The following is a 15,703-nucleotide window of genomic DNA, read 5'->3' on the forward strand; positions in this document are numbered from 1 at the left end:
TTCACCATCGCAATGCAACATTTGGTGCTGAAGATAATTGCTCTTGCAAAGTACTGATGCGTTTAAGAGTCCATGGACAGTTGCATAATTTTGACTTGACTGGCTTACCCTACCAGGCCGTGCTTTTGCATTGCCACTAGATGCACACCAACCCTAAACCCTGGCTCTGGCACAATATACATTGAATTATTGGCAACACAACTGTGTGACAAACTGGACCCTGGAGGTCAGATCTGCATTGGCAAGGTAAGGCTTGCCAGGGTGAGTACATCTGTACGCCAACTCTCAGTTTGCAACCAGAGTCTGCGCAGTAGTCACTGGAGGATGGAGATTTGTAACTGATATCTCACCTCCTGCTCAGCCCAAATGTGAGCACACAGAGCATACACCCATCGATCTTCACATGGACTGGACAACTGTGTATGCTTACCTCATACTTATCGTTCTCAGTGACTAATCACAAAAAGAATTGGTCAGTATTGGTTGTCTAGCACCACTAGCCACATGCAATTAACCTTTTGCCTATAGAGCGCTTGTGCCAGTGGTTTGGTATCTTGATCTTAACCTTAACCATAACCCTGTCACCAATCCGGTTATATCTTTACAGACTTTGGCTGCAAAAGGCACCACCAGCGCAATATGGTGGCACCAGTTTGTGACATTTTGACTTCACTTGGGATGTCAAGCTGTGATGTCATCTTTCATCTTCATATGCATCATGGCACGGGCACACCTTTACCCATGGTTTCAAGATATAGCCCTGTCAATACTTGACACTAGCCCTGCGATAGACTGGCGACCTGTCCAGGGTGCACCCAGCTTCTCGCCCGATGACAGCTGGGATAGGCTCCAGCAGACCCTGCGACCCTTCACAGGAATAAGCGGTTACAGAAGATGACACTGACCATGGAACATGGCACGTAATTCTGCAATACCAGATGTGACCACTAAGCCAACATTTCCACATTTCAGTGCCTTTTTTGGCTTGCTCCAAACTACATTTACTCTTAGTCAAGCAGAAAACTGAACCACAACTATTCACTGAATTCTTGAAGGATGTAAATATTAAAAAAAATGTTTTTTATTAATGGTCTGGATTGCAATCAAACAAACACAATACAATAAAAGCCCTTCAGGAGATACTAAAAGTATGTATTGTTTCCATTTCGCATCTTGCCCCTCTTTTTGAAAGCCTGTTTTTGCCTTGTCTGTATCTCTATTTGGAACAACTTTATGCACTGTTGCCCATTGCAAATTGCAGAGGACACTGCTTTCTGTGGTTAGTCAGTTTTTGCAAGGTAAATCAAGGGAGCACCTCATAGGGTCCAATGCTTTACACACCTCATCTACCCACCCTCAACTGTCTTCATTATTTAGTGGTCTGCATACAGTTTCATGGATCTGAACTTCAGTGCTTGTCTGTTTGGAGAAGTATTAATGACATATAGCCTAAGACTAAATAAATAAAGACAGAACTACTTATGGATTAATTAAATCCTGACATTTAGAATACAGACTGTGTCAGATGATCTGCCCTTTTATTTTTTTATTGCAGATAGCAAAACACAGATTGGCACCTCACAAGATCTATCCAGTTCTGTTATACCACTGAGCCATTTCTTGCTCCTCTCATTGGCAGGATGCAGTTGGTCACAGAAAATCAGCTCCTGTTCACTCACTATGCCAGAAGCAGGTTTGGGGATTTATTTTCTTCTCTCTGAAAATGTGTGCCTGTGCCCCTCTATCCACAACCCACTTAACAGTTCTTGTGTGCCTCCCCTGCCCAAGGGGTTTTGCAGTAGACCAGAACAAAAAGAGGTGGCGCCATTTTGTAGCTGGTCTTGCACAAAATGGTTTCGTGCAACTTATTAACCCCTTGTATACCAAGGACATCCTGCAGGGCGCACGTCTGTTTGGGAGCCCACATAACTTTGATGCGCCCTGAACAGTGGTGAAACAGCACATGAGAGCACTAAAGCCCCGCCGAGGACTTCAGGCATTTGGGGCAACCACCGTGGGCACGAGTAGCACTGCCAGTGCACCCTGGCAAGCAAGGAGTGGAGGAGCAGTTGCAGCAGCCGCGGTGCAGGCGCCCGGATGGAGTCGTGCAACCGCACCATCAGGCTGTGGCAGTGAAAGCCATAGAACACGAAGGGGCGGGCTCTCTTGGAGTCCGCGCACCTTGTTATTGGTTGAAGCCCATAGTTGTATAACGTACGCATATTTTCGGGCACAGTGGCCATGAATGCGCAAAGGAAAAAAAAAAAAAAAGGATAATGGAAGTGGACCTGCATGTAGCGTTGCCATCCGCGACATAACGCGCAGCGTAGTACACCACGTCGATCTGAAAAACATCACAAGGATCTCCGGTTGAACGACCTCCATCTGCTTATAGCACAGAAAAGAAAAGCGGTCTCCTGACGTTCTCCACTGAAGACGGAAGACCTCGGCAGGGAGGATAGTCTCTTTCTTTTTATGCCGACAAAGAAGGCAGAGCTACAGAGTCTTTGGGATGAGCACTGCATTACCGAACATGTAGCCGGGACGCCACAAAGGACATCGGTCGGAGCAGCAACACGGAGTCCTGATCTGGTAAGAGTCCTCCTGGAGACCAGCTACAGTGGCGTTATTAGCTGTTAGGTGGCAATGCTAGCTAGCATTGTGCTAGAGACTGGCAGCTAGCTAGCTCCGGTCAGAACATTAGCAGGCAGCGTCAGTGCAAAATTAACAAACACGTGGCTGCACTCACAAGCCACAACGCTGCTGTGGGTGTTCACATTTTATGGAGCAGACTGTATCATATCAGTTTTCTTTATCCCCCTGTTTTCAGTACACTGTGTATTAAAATGATACTATCAAGGCAAAAGGAGCACGCAGTTTCCATGAGATCATACAACACAACAGTTTAAAATGTGCATCTATGCACAAATTGTCACATACAAAGTTTAAAGTGATTGCTAGGGTTATTGTTTTTGAGCTTTTATTAATATTATTATTGTGTTAAGTAAGCTTTTAAAGAGGTGACTCCTATGTGCACCACATTCTTGCTTGTCTTGTATGATGCACTGATTTAGTTGGTAGCCTACTGTTGGGAAAACAAACTCTGTGATTTATGACCCGCTGGGGCCATGCAGTCCGGGTTGTTTGGCTTGATTTGGTTTAATCTCACCATTCCTTGGCACAAGAAGAGCCCCAAACATACACATTCACTGTCATGCATACTCAACATTAACTAAGTTTGTAATGGGCAGTTTTTGTTCAACATTCATGGAGGTCTTATTTAAGCTACACACCGATGAGCCACAACATTAAAACCACTGACAGGAGACGTAAATAACATCCGTGACAGTTCAGTGTTTTGCCGGGAAACTTTTGGACCTGCATTCGTGTGGATGTTACTTAGACATGTACCACCCACCTAGATCAGAGCAGACGCCCCCACCCCATAGCAATGACACTCCTTTGATGGCAGCAGAAATCATCAGCGGGATGCAGCCTGACACAGGAACAGAAACATGTATCTGTGGGATGCACTGGAAGAAGCCTGATCCACAGAGGCCCCTCCCCTCAACCCATAGGACCCAAAGGCCCCCACTAACAACATTATGTTACCAGACACCACAAGACACCCTCAGAAGACCATTCTCTGATGAGTCACAACTGTTTTGGAGGCACAAGGGAGACCTACACAATGTTAGAAAGGTGGTCATAATGTTATGCCTGATCGGTGTATAGTGTGTTTAATATCAGGTCTGAGTGGTTCTGACATTTGCATTCCCACGTGCAGCTCTTCCCACGCCGTCTCCAAGTTTGGGGGAGCATTACATGTGTGAAAAGAGTTTTGGTCAAGTGAAATTGTTACAAGGTGGAGCTTTTGTCCTGTTTGTCATTATTTGGTTTGTGGCATCTCTTATTATTTCAACATGCTTATTCAAGTTGACTGAATCCAATCATGAATTTTTTGGGTTACATTTTTGCCTGCAGTTTAACTGTGGTGGTGGTAACCAGTAGAATCTAAGTTTCTGGAATATGTAATGATGATTTGCCTTTGTGCAAGCAGTGGGCTTGTGCCCTATATTTCCACTGCAAGCAGTAAAGCAATGGGGACTTATGGTGAAAAAGAGCTGTGACACCTCTACCAATTTGTGTCTGCAGTCACAAAGCATGCATTGTCCTGTTTTAGTTCAGAAACGGTCATCTCACTCTTGCACTTTTTGTATATTAGCAGATTTGTCAGAACATCTGGAAGATTAGCCAGGAGTTTGTCCCCGCTGAGGCATCTCATGTTTTGAACTTGTAAAAAAGAAACATATTTCTAGAGTCCTTGGAGAGCGTGTAGTGGAGGACATCTTCGAAAATCTCAGTCGAGTCAGTGTTGACTTTACCACAGAACACAACGTGATTTTATGAAAATAAAAGTTGCAGACTTTGTTTTGACTTCAGTTCACACCCATCCTTTTCCCACAGCTGTAATTGGAGCATGGCTGACAGTAAAGCAGACTGAGAGTCATTGTCTAATGGGAAAAAAAGTAGGCAAACTTGTGCAGCTTTGTTTGTCTTATTTTAACCTTTCTGCAGTGCCTATGAAAGGTACTTACCTCCTTGAATGTTTACATCTTGCATTGCTTTTAGGAATGAAATATGTAGCTTTCACTTTACTCTTGAAATTATTTTCTTGGCCTGCTGCCAAAAAGCATCTCTACGCAATGACACCGCCGCCACTTTGCTTCAAGGTGGGGTTGGGGTGTTTGTTGTGATGCGCAGTTTTTGGTGTTCGCCAAACAAACTATCTAATCCAGGGGCGGGCAATTATGTTTCCCAGGGGACCTGAACTCAATTCTGCGTAATAGTATTTTTATTTCTTTGTAAAAAGCAGTAAATTGTTTTGTTTTGACAAGCTCTTAATCTGACTAGTCCGGGTAAATGTTAGGATTAAGCAATGAAAAAGTGAGATTGCCTTGCAAGCAATGACATTTATTCAATCAAATTTCCTAAAACAACATAAACAAAATGTTAATGTTTTTACCATTTGTGACTTGCTCATTCCAGTCACATATGCGAAGCACAGCTGACAGATGATCAGTGAGAGAGGATCTATACCTGCACTTGGTAAACTTCATCACTGGAAATGTTTGTTCGCATAGGTCGATCCAAAGGGGACCAGCCTCTTCTGCGCATGTCCCCTCATGTTTGGAAAGTTCCCCTTCTTGTGAGAAGAGTAAAAATCAGACAGTGATTCTGACTTCAAGTGCTGTGCCTGTGCTGCATCAGACTGCAGGACAGTGAGTTCCAGCTGAACATCTTTGGGTGTGTTATCCACACTGCAGGTAAAGGGAGAGGAAACCATGCGCATTTCGTTCTCAAGTACAGTGCTCCTAACATGGATGAATACCTGCAGAGGTGATCAGCGGATGGTGTGAATTCTTTCGGTGTTTGCTCAAGGCCACTTCAGGCTGTGCATTTCATGAACAAAAAGGCCCTTGATTGGAATTTGGTGTTCATGCATCAGTGCAGTCACATCAACAGCAAAAGCTGGATCTGCCATCCAATCCTCATCCGAGAGCTCTGGCATGTTGCTTTTCTCCTCACAAAACTCTCGAATCTCTGCTTTCAGATCCCAAACCTTTTAGCACTTTGCCCAGGCTGAGCCATCTGACAGCTGTGGTATGTCACCATGTTCAGTCTCATACTTCTCCAAAAGTGAATCAAACTGCCTGTGATTCAGTGCTCATACCCTGATGAAGCTTACTATTTTTGTTACAACATCAATAACCTAGTTCATTTTTAGCACAAACTTGCACAACACAGTCTGATGCATAATACAATGTAAAAATACCTATTTCTGCTCGGCGTCGATTTCAGTCACTTTATCTTGCATCCGTTTCAAAAGTCTGACATATTTCCCTGTCAGATTTGGACAACCATCGGTTTCAGTCCCAGCTTGTCCATGCATGCATTTACCTCGGTAAACCGATTGCTCCCCATCGCTGACCCTTTCATTGGCTGCATTGCTGCCAGCTCGTCCACAATCGGCAAGTCCTTTGCTATCCCACGGACAAATACAAGTAACTGGGCTGTGTCACAGACATCACAGCTCTCGTCCGGAGCTAGAGGAAAAAAGTCCAAGACTTGCGTGGATTTCCTTCTAAAACGTGGCGCGCGCGCTCAGATCTAGAAGCACATGTCCTTTGTACATCCCAATCGAGCGCACATGTTGTACCCGAGCCCTCCCTGTCCACGGCCCTTTTAAATATGCAACTCCATGTCCACGCCCCTTTTAAATTTGCAAATTATATTTAAATTGACCCTGCACCTGAGATTTCCCTCTCTGCACGATCAGAAAATGAAAACATAACAATGAGTAAGACGGGAAAAAAAGAGCTTCACAGAAAGTGAATTGGAGACACTACTCACTGGAGTGGAGGTGTGCAAAAATGTCCTTTTGGCACGCTGTCCTCCACGTGCCACAATGTTGGTTAATTGCATTTGCGCATCGCATATGATCTGTACATTGATCGAATGAAAATGTTTCCTGTTGACATTTAAAAATTCATCATGTGATGGCACTTTTAGAATATGCATGTGCAGTCGATAGCTCCAGTTGCATTCAGGGAACCGGTTCTCGCTGCAAATTGCGCTTAAATGTTGACCTGTTCAGATGCATTGTATGGGCATTTGATATACCTGACTGACTTGCGGATAATTGCGTCCCACACTGCTGGCATGGCTCTGCTCAGGGTCGAACGGCACAGTCCCGATCGGTTGGACTAATGGTTTTCACATTTATGATAGTTTCCCGGCATCACCTCTGAGTGTCGCCAAAGGATCAACATCTGTAGAAGCCAGCGTACCCCAGCCATGGCGTTGGCGTGGGCACGTAAAAGTTCCCGGACATTTCACTCTTGATACATCTGAACTTTTCCGTGAGCGAGTACGTACGGAACGTTTTTGTACGCACACAACCTTTGTACATGAGGCCCCAGATCCTTCTCGTCACGGTCCCCCTGGACAGCGGAACTTTCTCAAATTCTGCTTTTTTTTTCTCGGGGCATATCCGTTCTACAGAGTCCACCAAGCACTCTTTGATAACCTCCCGCTCCTAGAATGACTTTTTAGAATGGCTGTTTTTAACGATTTTGTGGGATATCACAAGGCTGGTCTTGGTTGCTGTCTCACTGGACATGTGAAGCTTCACTAAAAAGCCTTGTTGCCTCTGTGGCTTAGCTAGCAAAGCTTCTGCTGTTTGCACCCATTCAGTATTACTCAAGTTTATGTATTTCTCTGTGTGGTAAATTTTAATTCTTAAGCACAGCGTTCTCCCCTCCGCAGACTAATCACACGGCTTTACCTCTGACTGCTGAGGATCTATACCTGCAGAGCTGCTGTAAGTCACAGATCCAAGGGATGGGTCAGCTGGGGCAGACTGATCTGACAGGTGGAACCATTAGTGGCTTATCACCTTCTTGCTGAAGTGAAGTTTCTACTCTTCTACTTATACTTGTGCGCTGGTGTGTCGGCAACATTCTGTAATTACCGTTACAACACTTGTCAGCTATGTTGAGTTGCTCTGTACATCTGAGGCCCTGTCCACACGTACCAACACGATCTTTCCCCCCTCCGTTTTCCCTGGCATCGTTTCAAGAATATTTGCGTACACACGGATCCATCTCAACACGACTCAACACGCTACTTCATATTCCAGGCCTATAGGTGGCTGCGTTTGCGAATTTTTTCACCCTGGGACCAGGTTTCAGAAAAGTGCGTTTTAAGGCAATGCGTTTACAGGATTCGTTTGGACGATCGGCCAAAACGATGCAAAACATCTGCGTTTAGACCAAAAAGCGTCTCCGTGTGGATGGCCCCTTAGAGTTGGACTTAATAAACATTGATCAGCCGTTACTTTTACTGACATTACTGCAACACAGAAATCTGTGGATCTGAGTAGATTGTTTGTAGAAGGAGGGAGCATTTTCTGTGCTTGTCTGGCCACTGGCACTCATTTCTCGGGAGGTGCGTATAACGCTTTACTGCCAGCTCATTTCATCTTCCTCAATCATCTAACTACCCAGCAGAACAGATGGCCTCATCGCTTCTGTGTAAAAGTATGTGCTCTCTTAGACATTCATTCAGACATGAGCTAGCAGCCTAACTCAGGGACACCTACACCTGTCCTCTGGGATTATATATGTGTGGGATGTGGTCTTATATTGTGTCATGTTTTTATGAAGAGATGTTTATGCCTCCTTTATCACCAGTGTTGCAGGGTTAATAACTTATATCGATGCTCTTCTGTACCCAGGCACTCTTGCTTCCAAGAGTGTTGCTGAGGATGGTGTCATCCAGGGTAGCTATGACAATGAATGTCTTGGACTGCGACATTAATAGGCAGAGCAGCTTGCCCCCACACAAATGTGTCAGAGCTATAGGCAGTGTTTGTAGCACTGGGACATTTTCTACCTGCATCTGCAGGGTAGTCAATTGGTGAAAATGCATGGCTTCACTGCAGGACAGCTTGCATCAACTTGCCAGGGCTCTCTACAGCTGCATCATGGTGAGCAGCAAGTGGTTTGTGTCCCGTCTAGCAACTCATGTTAAACCAGGGGAAAAATCTCCAGAGAGAACATGCTATAGAGAAAGTGTAACTGTAGTTGGAGGAGATAATGGTAGAGATATGCCCCAACTGCAGTAGAGCTTTCCTCTGCGTTACTATGAGTGGTGCTTGTTGTAAGCTCCCAGTTTCCAACACCTGGTCCTGTTTTTGGATCTATTGTTTGTTTGAGGTGCCCTTACTCACCACCCTTTTGAGCCTACTGAGGTAGTGTGATTTCTCTCTAAGACTGCACTGCTTTTGCCTTTACCCCCCAACCAGGTAGATGAGTGATTTACCAGCTTTGTCTATCTTTGGACCTTGCACTCGATAAGATAAGTCTGTGGCCTAATCCATACTGATGTCCCATACTGGAGGTGCTTTCTTTTCATCCTCCCTATTCTCTTTGAATAACAAGTGGCTAAACACATTGTGCCCTGTGTGGACGCTGGGGGTAAACCTAGATAGAATGTCTGAAATTGGAAACACAAATCTGTTGTGTGTTGTGGGCCACTCCTCACAAAGGCAGGTCAGACGCTTAAGACTCCTACACTTGATGTGAAGGCCAGATCTCTGGCTAATAGATACGATACATGGACAAAAGTATTTGGTCATACCTGATCATTGCACCAACCGGGACTATAATGACATTGTTTTCAAAAATATATACTTGAAGTTAGTCCCATATTGCAACTATAACAGCTTCCACTCTTCTAGGAAGCTGTCCATTGTCAAGAGTGGGAATTTGTTCCCATTCATTATGTAGAGCATTTATGAGGTCAGGTGCTGATGCTGGAAGAGAAGCCCTGGCTCACAATCTTCATTCCAGTTTGTCCCAAATGTGCTCGATGGGGTTAATGTCAAGGCCAGTCAAGTTCTTCCCCATGGAACTTATGAGATGATTTGTCTTTATAGTCCATGCTTTGTGTACTGGGGAACAGTCATGTTAGAATGGAAAAGGGCCTTCCCCAAACTGTGGTCACAAGTGTGGAAGTATAGCATTGTCTAAAATGTCTTCGTATGCTGAAGCATTAACATTGCCCTCCACTGGAGATAAGAGGCTTAGCCCAAACTCTGAATAACTGCTCCATACCATTATCCCTCCTCCACCAAACTTTACAGTAGGCACAATGCAGTCAGGCAGGTAACTTGCTCCTGGCATTTGGCAAACACAGACTAACCCATCTGACTGCCAAACAGAGAAGCGTGATTCATCACTCCACAGAATACGTTTCCACTGCGTCACAGTCCAGTGTCCGTGTGCTTTACACCACTCCATCCGACACTTGACAATGGACTAGGTCAGTCCCTGAATTGAAATACACTCGGCAGAGAAACAATACGTACTACCGGAGTTGACCGGAGGGATCCCATGAGTCGGGAGTCTGCTTAACCAAGTGAGTGCGTGAGTGAATCTCCATTCTCATCTCAGAGAAAACACAAATGCTCTTAATCTGTTGCCGCCTACAGCCAGTCTAAAGACAAAAAAAACTGACCATATTTAAAATTTTAGACCATTAATCACATACACGAATGTCGAATGTCTGTCTTCTAGACTGTGAGTAACGTTGTGATAAGGTACTTGATATGATTTTCAATGGCCGTGTTTACATGATCACAATGAACTGATAAATGGCAATAACGGGTAACTGTAATAATCCTTTCTTAGGTGTACAGTGCTTTATTATGTCTCGAGTGAATCTACTGGAAACACTTTCTTTTGCAATCGGGCCATTTTGGGTCAAGTGACTCAAGTGATTCGCACAACCCGGCTCATATCAGTGAGTGACTCAGAATGATCCTAATCCCTGGAAAGACCTGGGTTTTACACTACTGCCTCCATCAGCTCAGTACATCGGTGTTCCTGTGTTCTACTTCTGCTGGGTTGAACAGGCAGCCTGTTGATTAGTTTGAGCACTGCTGCCACCTAGTGACTGGAGGTTTGTTTATCGTTCATGCATGAATAAAGACACTTATACTGAAAGTTCCCCCTGCCTGTCACACCTCACCTCGCGCCCCACTATTTGAGAAGTACTGGACAAGGTACAAGGCATGCAGCTGCTCGGCCATGGAAACCCTTTCCATGAAGTTCCCGCTACCCAGTTTTTGTGCTTACGTTAATCCCAGTGGAAGTTCTGAACTCTTCAGCTATGGAATCAGCAAAGCGTTGGCGACTTTTACTCACTATGCACCTTAGCAGTCATTTTACGTGATCTTCCGCTTCGGTGCCGAATTGCTGTTGTTCCTAAACGCTTCCACTTCCACTGGAATATCCAGCAGTGATGAAATTTCAGGATCAGTCTTATTGTAAAGGTGGTATCCTATCACAGAACCACGCTTGAAGTCAAGCTTTTAAGCACAACCCATTTTGTATCATAAATGCACAAATGGAGACTGCATGGCTTGGTGCTTGATTTTATTTAGTTGTTGCAATGGGTCTAATTGAAACTGCTGAATTTAATAATAACAGATATAAATTAAAAGGTTTGGCCAAATACTTTTGTCCATATAGTGTATATGGGTCTTGTCTGATTGCCAGTTGAGCCTTTTCCACACACTGCTCTGGCTAAAATCCTGTATGTATGCAGTGCTTCCCTGGGGCCAATGCAGAATGCAGGAGTGCTTCCACAGTTTAACACTGAGCATTAGAATAGAATAGAATAAAACTTTGTTGTCCACCGATTTGCTTGCCATTGCCACAATCCTATTTAACTTGTTCTTGCACTTACAGCTTAAGTGTCTCAACCAAGCAGAGAGATGAAATGTTAGGACACTCTCTGTGTGTGCAGTACACACAAGTTCCAGAATCACTGGACTGACCCCAAGACAGCCTAGTCTTCTCAGAAGGTGAAGCCGCTGTGAACATTTCTTAAAAACAAAGTCTATGTTTTCTGAGTTTATCTGGCAGTCCAGAACTGTGCCAAGGTATTTAAAAGTTTCCACAGTTTCAACAAGTTGAAACTGGCACTACTGTCAGATCTTGTTTTGTGCAGATAACCAACTCCTTTGTTTTTGAAACATTGATTTCTGGCTACCTAAGCACCATGCTTCAAAAGCCTTAATGTGAGCAAGATAGGAGGTCTCACCGGAAGAGTCCGTTCTCAGTAATAAGCCGATTAAGACAATGTCATTAGCATATTTAATCAGCTTGGAGTTATAATCATCAAGTGCAAATTCATTTTTGTAAATAAGGAACAAAGCAAAGGTGAAAGAACGCTACCTTGTGCTTATGACAGCCTCTCCTGAAAGAGTACCATTAACACACACCCTTTGAGGGCGGCAGGAGTGAAAGTCTCTGATCCAAAGAATCAGGCCCTTATCGACATTCATATCAGCCAGCCTTTTCTGAAGGATATGCACCTTCACAGAATTAAAAGCTGCACTGAAATCTATGAACAAAACCCTTGCATATCCTTTAGGAAGTGTAAACTGCTTTGACACTGAATCTAACAGAGTCAGGACAGCATCATCCGTACCTCTATTGCTTTTGTAAGCAAACTGGAGTGGATCTAAAACTCCAGCCACCGTGGAGGTCAGGAGGCCCACCAGAACTTTCTCCATAGTTTTACACAGCATGGAGGTAATGGCAATTGGTCGAAATCTTCAGGCTTGCTTGCACCTGGCTTTTTCAGTATAGGCCTTATTACGGAGACTTTCCAGGATTTGGGCACCCCTGTGATTAGGAGGGGATTAAACAGCCTTGAGAAAACTCCTTTTAATTTGTGAGCATAGTCTTTAAGAAGACGAGCTTTCAGGCCATCTGGGCCTGTGGCCTTATGTGGTTTCAACTTAGAAAGACTTTTTGCGACTGTCGGTGATCATGAGAGAAGATTTTTACAAATCCTGTCACATTCAGGCTTGTCATCCTCAGTATCGAATCTACAGAAGAACCGATTCAATTCATCAACAAAACCTTGACTGTTATTCACGGAAATATCTCCTTTTTTTTTTTTTTTTTTTTTAAACTGCTTTTGCCCATTAAGGTGTTTAGGTCCTCCCAGGCTTGTTTTAAGTTACCACTGAAGAATTTGCACTCTATTTTCTTCCTATATTCAATTTTTGCTTTAAGTATATTCCCTCTCAATTGTCTCCTTTTTTCCTGCATTAATTCCATATTGCCAGAACAGAAAGCAACTTTCTTCTCATTAAGACAGGTTTTCAGATGTTTAGAGACCCATTATTTATTATTTGGGAATATTTTTACAATCTTTGTTTCAGACACATGGTTCTCACAAAACTTAATACATGATGTGATGGTGTCTGTGAGTTCGTCCCCATCCTGACAGGATTCAAAGAAGATGTCCCAGTTTGTTTTATCAAAACAGTCTCTCAGTTGTTGTTTACTGTCATTGGACCACACCTGTATTTGCTTAGTAACTGGTTTCACTCTTTTGACCATGGCCTCATATTTAGGCAAAAGATGGACTGCAATGTGGTCAGATTTTCCAAGAGGCGGTCATACCGCTTTATACGCCTCAGGAATGTTGCCATAGCAATGATCAAGCGTCTGTTTTAAGTGTGTGGGACAATCAACATATTGCTGAAGCGTAGGCAAGTGGACAGACAGATTGCAAGAATTGAAGTCCCAGAGAACGAAGACTGGCGGGTCTGCAGAGCGGGCGAGTGCATTATTGTAGCTTTCCGCTATTCTCTCCCCAGCTTCCTCATCATTTGGTCCGGGCACATAAGCAAGAATAACCGTAATCTGACTGAACTCCCAGTTAATATTTCATAGTCCGGAGTACACGCTTGCTCCCATATGCGGTATTATGTAGCCCAGCTGTTGTCCATGGACAAACAAAGCCCCCCTCTGATGGATTTACATGCGCTGCGCTCGTTCCTGTCAGCTCTTATAGTGGTGTACCCCACCAGGCTTCGAGTTTCATGGTGGTCTTTAAGCCGTGTCTCACTTACGCACACAAGGCTACTCTGTCTAATGGCAACGGGAACCTGCTGCGGCGTCTCCAGAGACGTTTCCGAACGCCTCCCCGTGAGCCTTGCTTTTTCTTCTTTCTTCCTCCTGGAGAGGATAAATATTATTTTATTCCTCACAGTCCACAGGTAGAAGGACTGACGGGGCCCCACCTGTGGAGCGAAGTCAGAGCAGGTGTTCTCGAGTGTAGGTGAGGAAGTTTTGTCGGCTTGTCAGGCAATTCCCAGGCGTAAACGCCGACAGGCAAAAAAGTATCCAGAGTGAAGTGATCCTCATCGTAACAATAAAGTGCAGACTGCAGCAACGTTTCTAACGAGTGTATTGGTGTCTTTGCTATAAAGATGCCAGCAGACATCATGACACCAGATTTATAGATTTGTATAGTAAGTTTTTAGCTGTGTTTTGTAAGAATGCAATCTTCCAAGAATGTTTGTAAGAAAAACAGACATGAACAGTTAAGATCAAGTATGTTAGCCTAGTGGCTCAGTAGGTAGAGCGGGTTGTCCCTCTGGTTCGATCTCCAGAACATGCCACATGCCGAAGTGACATTGAGCAAGACACTGAATCCCCAGTTGCTCCCAGTTCATGGCACTGGTTTGTGAATGTGTGTGCCTGTGTGTAGAATGGGTAGATGTGTCTGTAATGGTAAAGTTCTTTGAGTACCAAAAGGTAGGAAGTATGCAACATTTTCCAAAAGTTTCAGTTCAATGCCTTTGGTGGTGGGCTTCAAGGTTAGTTCCCAAGGAAACCTCCATTGCTCACAGAACAGCATGTTAAAGCCAGACTTAAGTTTGCCCTCAACCATTTTAAACATGGGGATTAGTCTGCTCTTCAATCTGATGAGACAAAACTGTAGTTGTAGAGAAATATACTGCTAGTCTGGTTTTGGTTGCCATTGGCTCACCCAGCCAATGTCTAGGACCTTTGTTGTGTCACTAGACTGGATTCGCTGAAATCAATTAAATGACTTTTTTTTTTTAAATTCCTTTTTAATTTGTTTAATCGAGTTCGTTGTCTACGTTCAGGACTTGTGTGAAAATCTTCTGATGTATTGAGTCATTTTTATACATAAATGTAGAAAATTCGGAGGGTTGCAAATACTTTTAAGCTACACTGTGGCTATGGAGTCCCTTGGCAGTGCTCTCTCTGGGATCTCACCTAGAGACACAAAAACGACTGTTTGGTGCATGGCCTTCTCAGTGACATCCATCGACCTGCCATCAGAACTCAACAAATTTAAATAATAAAACTGAAAAAAAAAATTTTTTTAAAAAACCCCAGGAAGTATTGGGTTAAAATAGTCAATTACTGATTAGTTGTTTCAACACTAAGTTTAAGTTTAAGTTTATTGATATTTAGAGTGCAGTATCACCATAAGCATGGTCTCAAAACACTGTACACAGAGATACCCTATGAGCTCATGAGCAACCACATGAGTGTAATGTATGTGGAGTCATGGATTCAAATAACAATAAGTTAGAGTAATAAATTAAAATGAAGAAGAATAAAACAAGAAATAAAAGTTTCAGTAAAACAAATATAAAACAAGTATAAACAAATGTAAAACTAATGTAAAACTAATGTAAAACAAATATACAACAAATGTAAAAGCATTGAAAAAGAACCAATTCATGGGTTATAGGGTAGGCCATAGTGTTTTGAAAAGAGGAAGGTTTTTAGTTTGCTTTTGAAAATATTTGCGGAACTGGCTTCCCTAACATGCGATGGAAGACTATTCCACAAATATGGGGCTCTAAAAGCAAAGGAGCGCTGGCCTGCAGATTTGGTTTTTACCCTAGGAATTGTCAGGAGGCCCGCATCCAGAGATCGCAATGGGCGCGAGGGGGTGAAGGGGGTTACCAAGTCTGACACATATGAAGGTGCAAGTCCGTTTAGTGCTTTATAGGCTAAAAGAAGAATTTTAAAATCTGCTCGTGCAGGAATGGGTAGCCAGTGTAGTGAGATTAAAACAGGTGTTATGTGTGAACTTTTCCTTGTTTTTGTTAAAATTCTGGCTGCTGCATTTTGAATTAGCTGCAGAGATTTTAAAGTGCATGCAGGCAGGCCAGAAAATAATGCATTACAATAAGTCTAGATGAGACAAATGCATGTACTAGAATTTCAGCATCCTTTAAGGATAGCATAGGCCTGATTTTTGCAATGTTGCTTAGATGGTAAAAAGC

At 43.6% G+C, this 15,703-nt stretch overlaps 1 protein-coding gene across 1 annotated transcript in view; it reads left to right on the forward strand.

Moving 5' to 3' along the window:
• The first annotated feature begins 1,675 nt into the window (after positions 1 to 1,675).
• The window catches only part of znf1035 (zinc finger protein 1035), a 25,754-nt gene continuing 11,726 nt past the window's right edge, over positions 1,676 to 15,703 (forward strand). Inside the window, exon 1 of the mRNA XM_084557625.1 lies at positions 1,676 to 2,592. The gene's annotated coding sequence lies outside the window, so the exon portion shown is untranslated. The remainder of the gene's footprint in view (positions 2,593 to 15,703) is intronic.

The sequence above is a fragment of the Chelon labrosus genome (genome assembly GCF_963514085.1).
Source record: "Chelon labrosus genome assembly, chromosome: 12".
Lineage (NCBI taxonomy): Eukaryota > Metazoa > Chordata > Actinopteri > Mugiliformes > Mugilidae > Chelon > Chelon labrosus.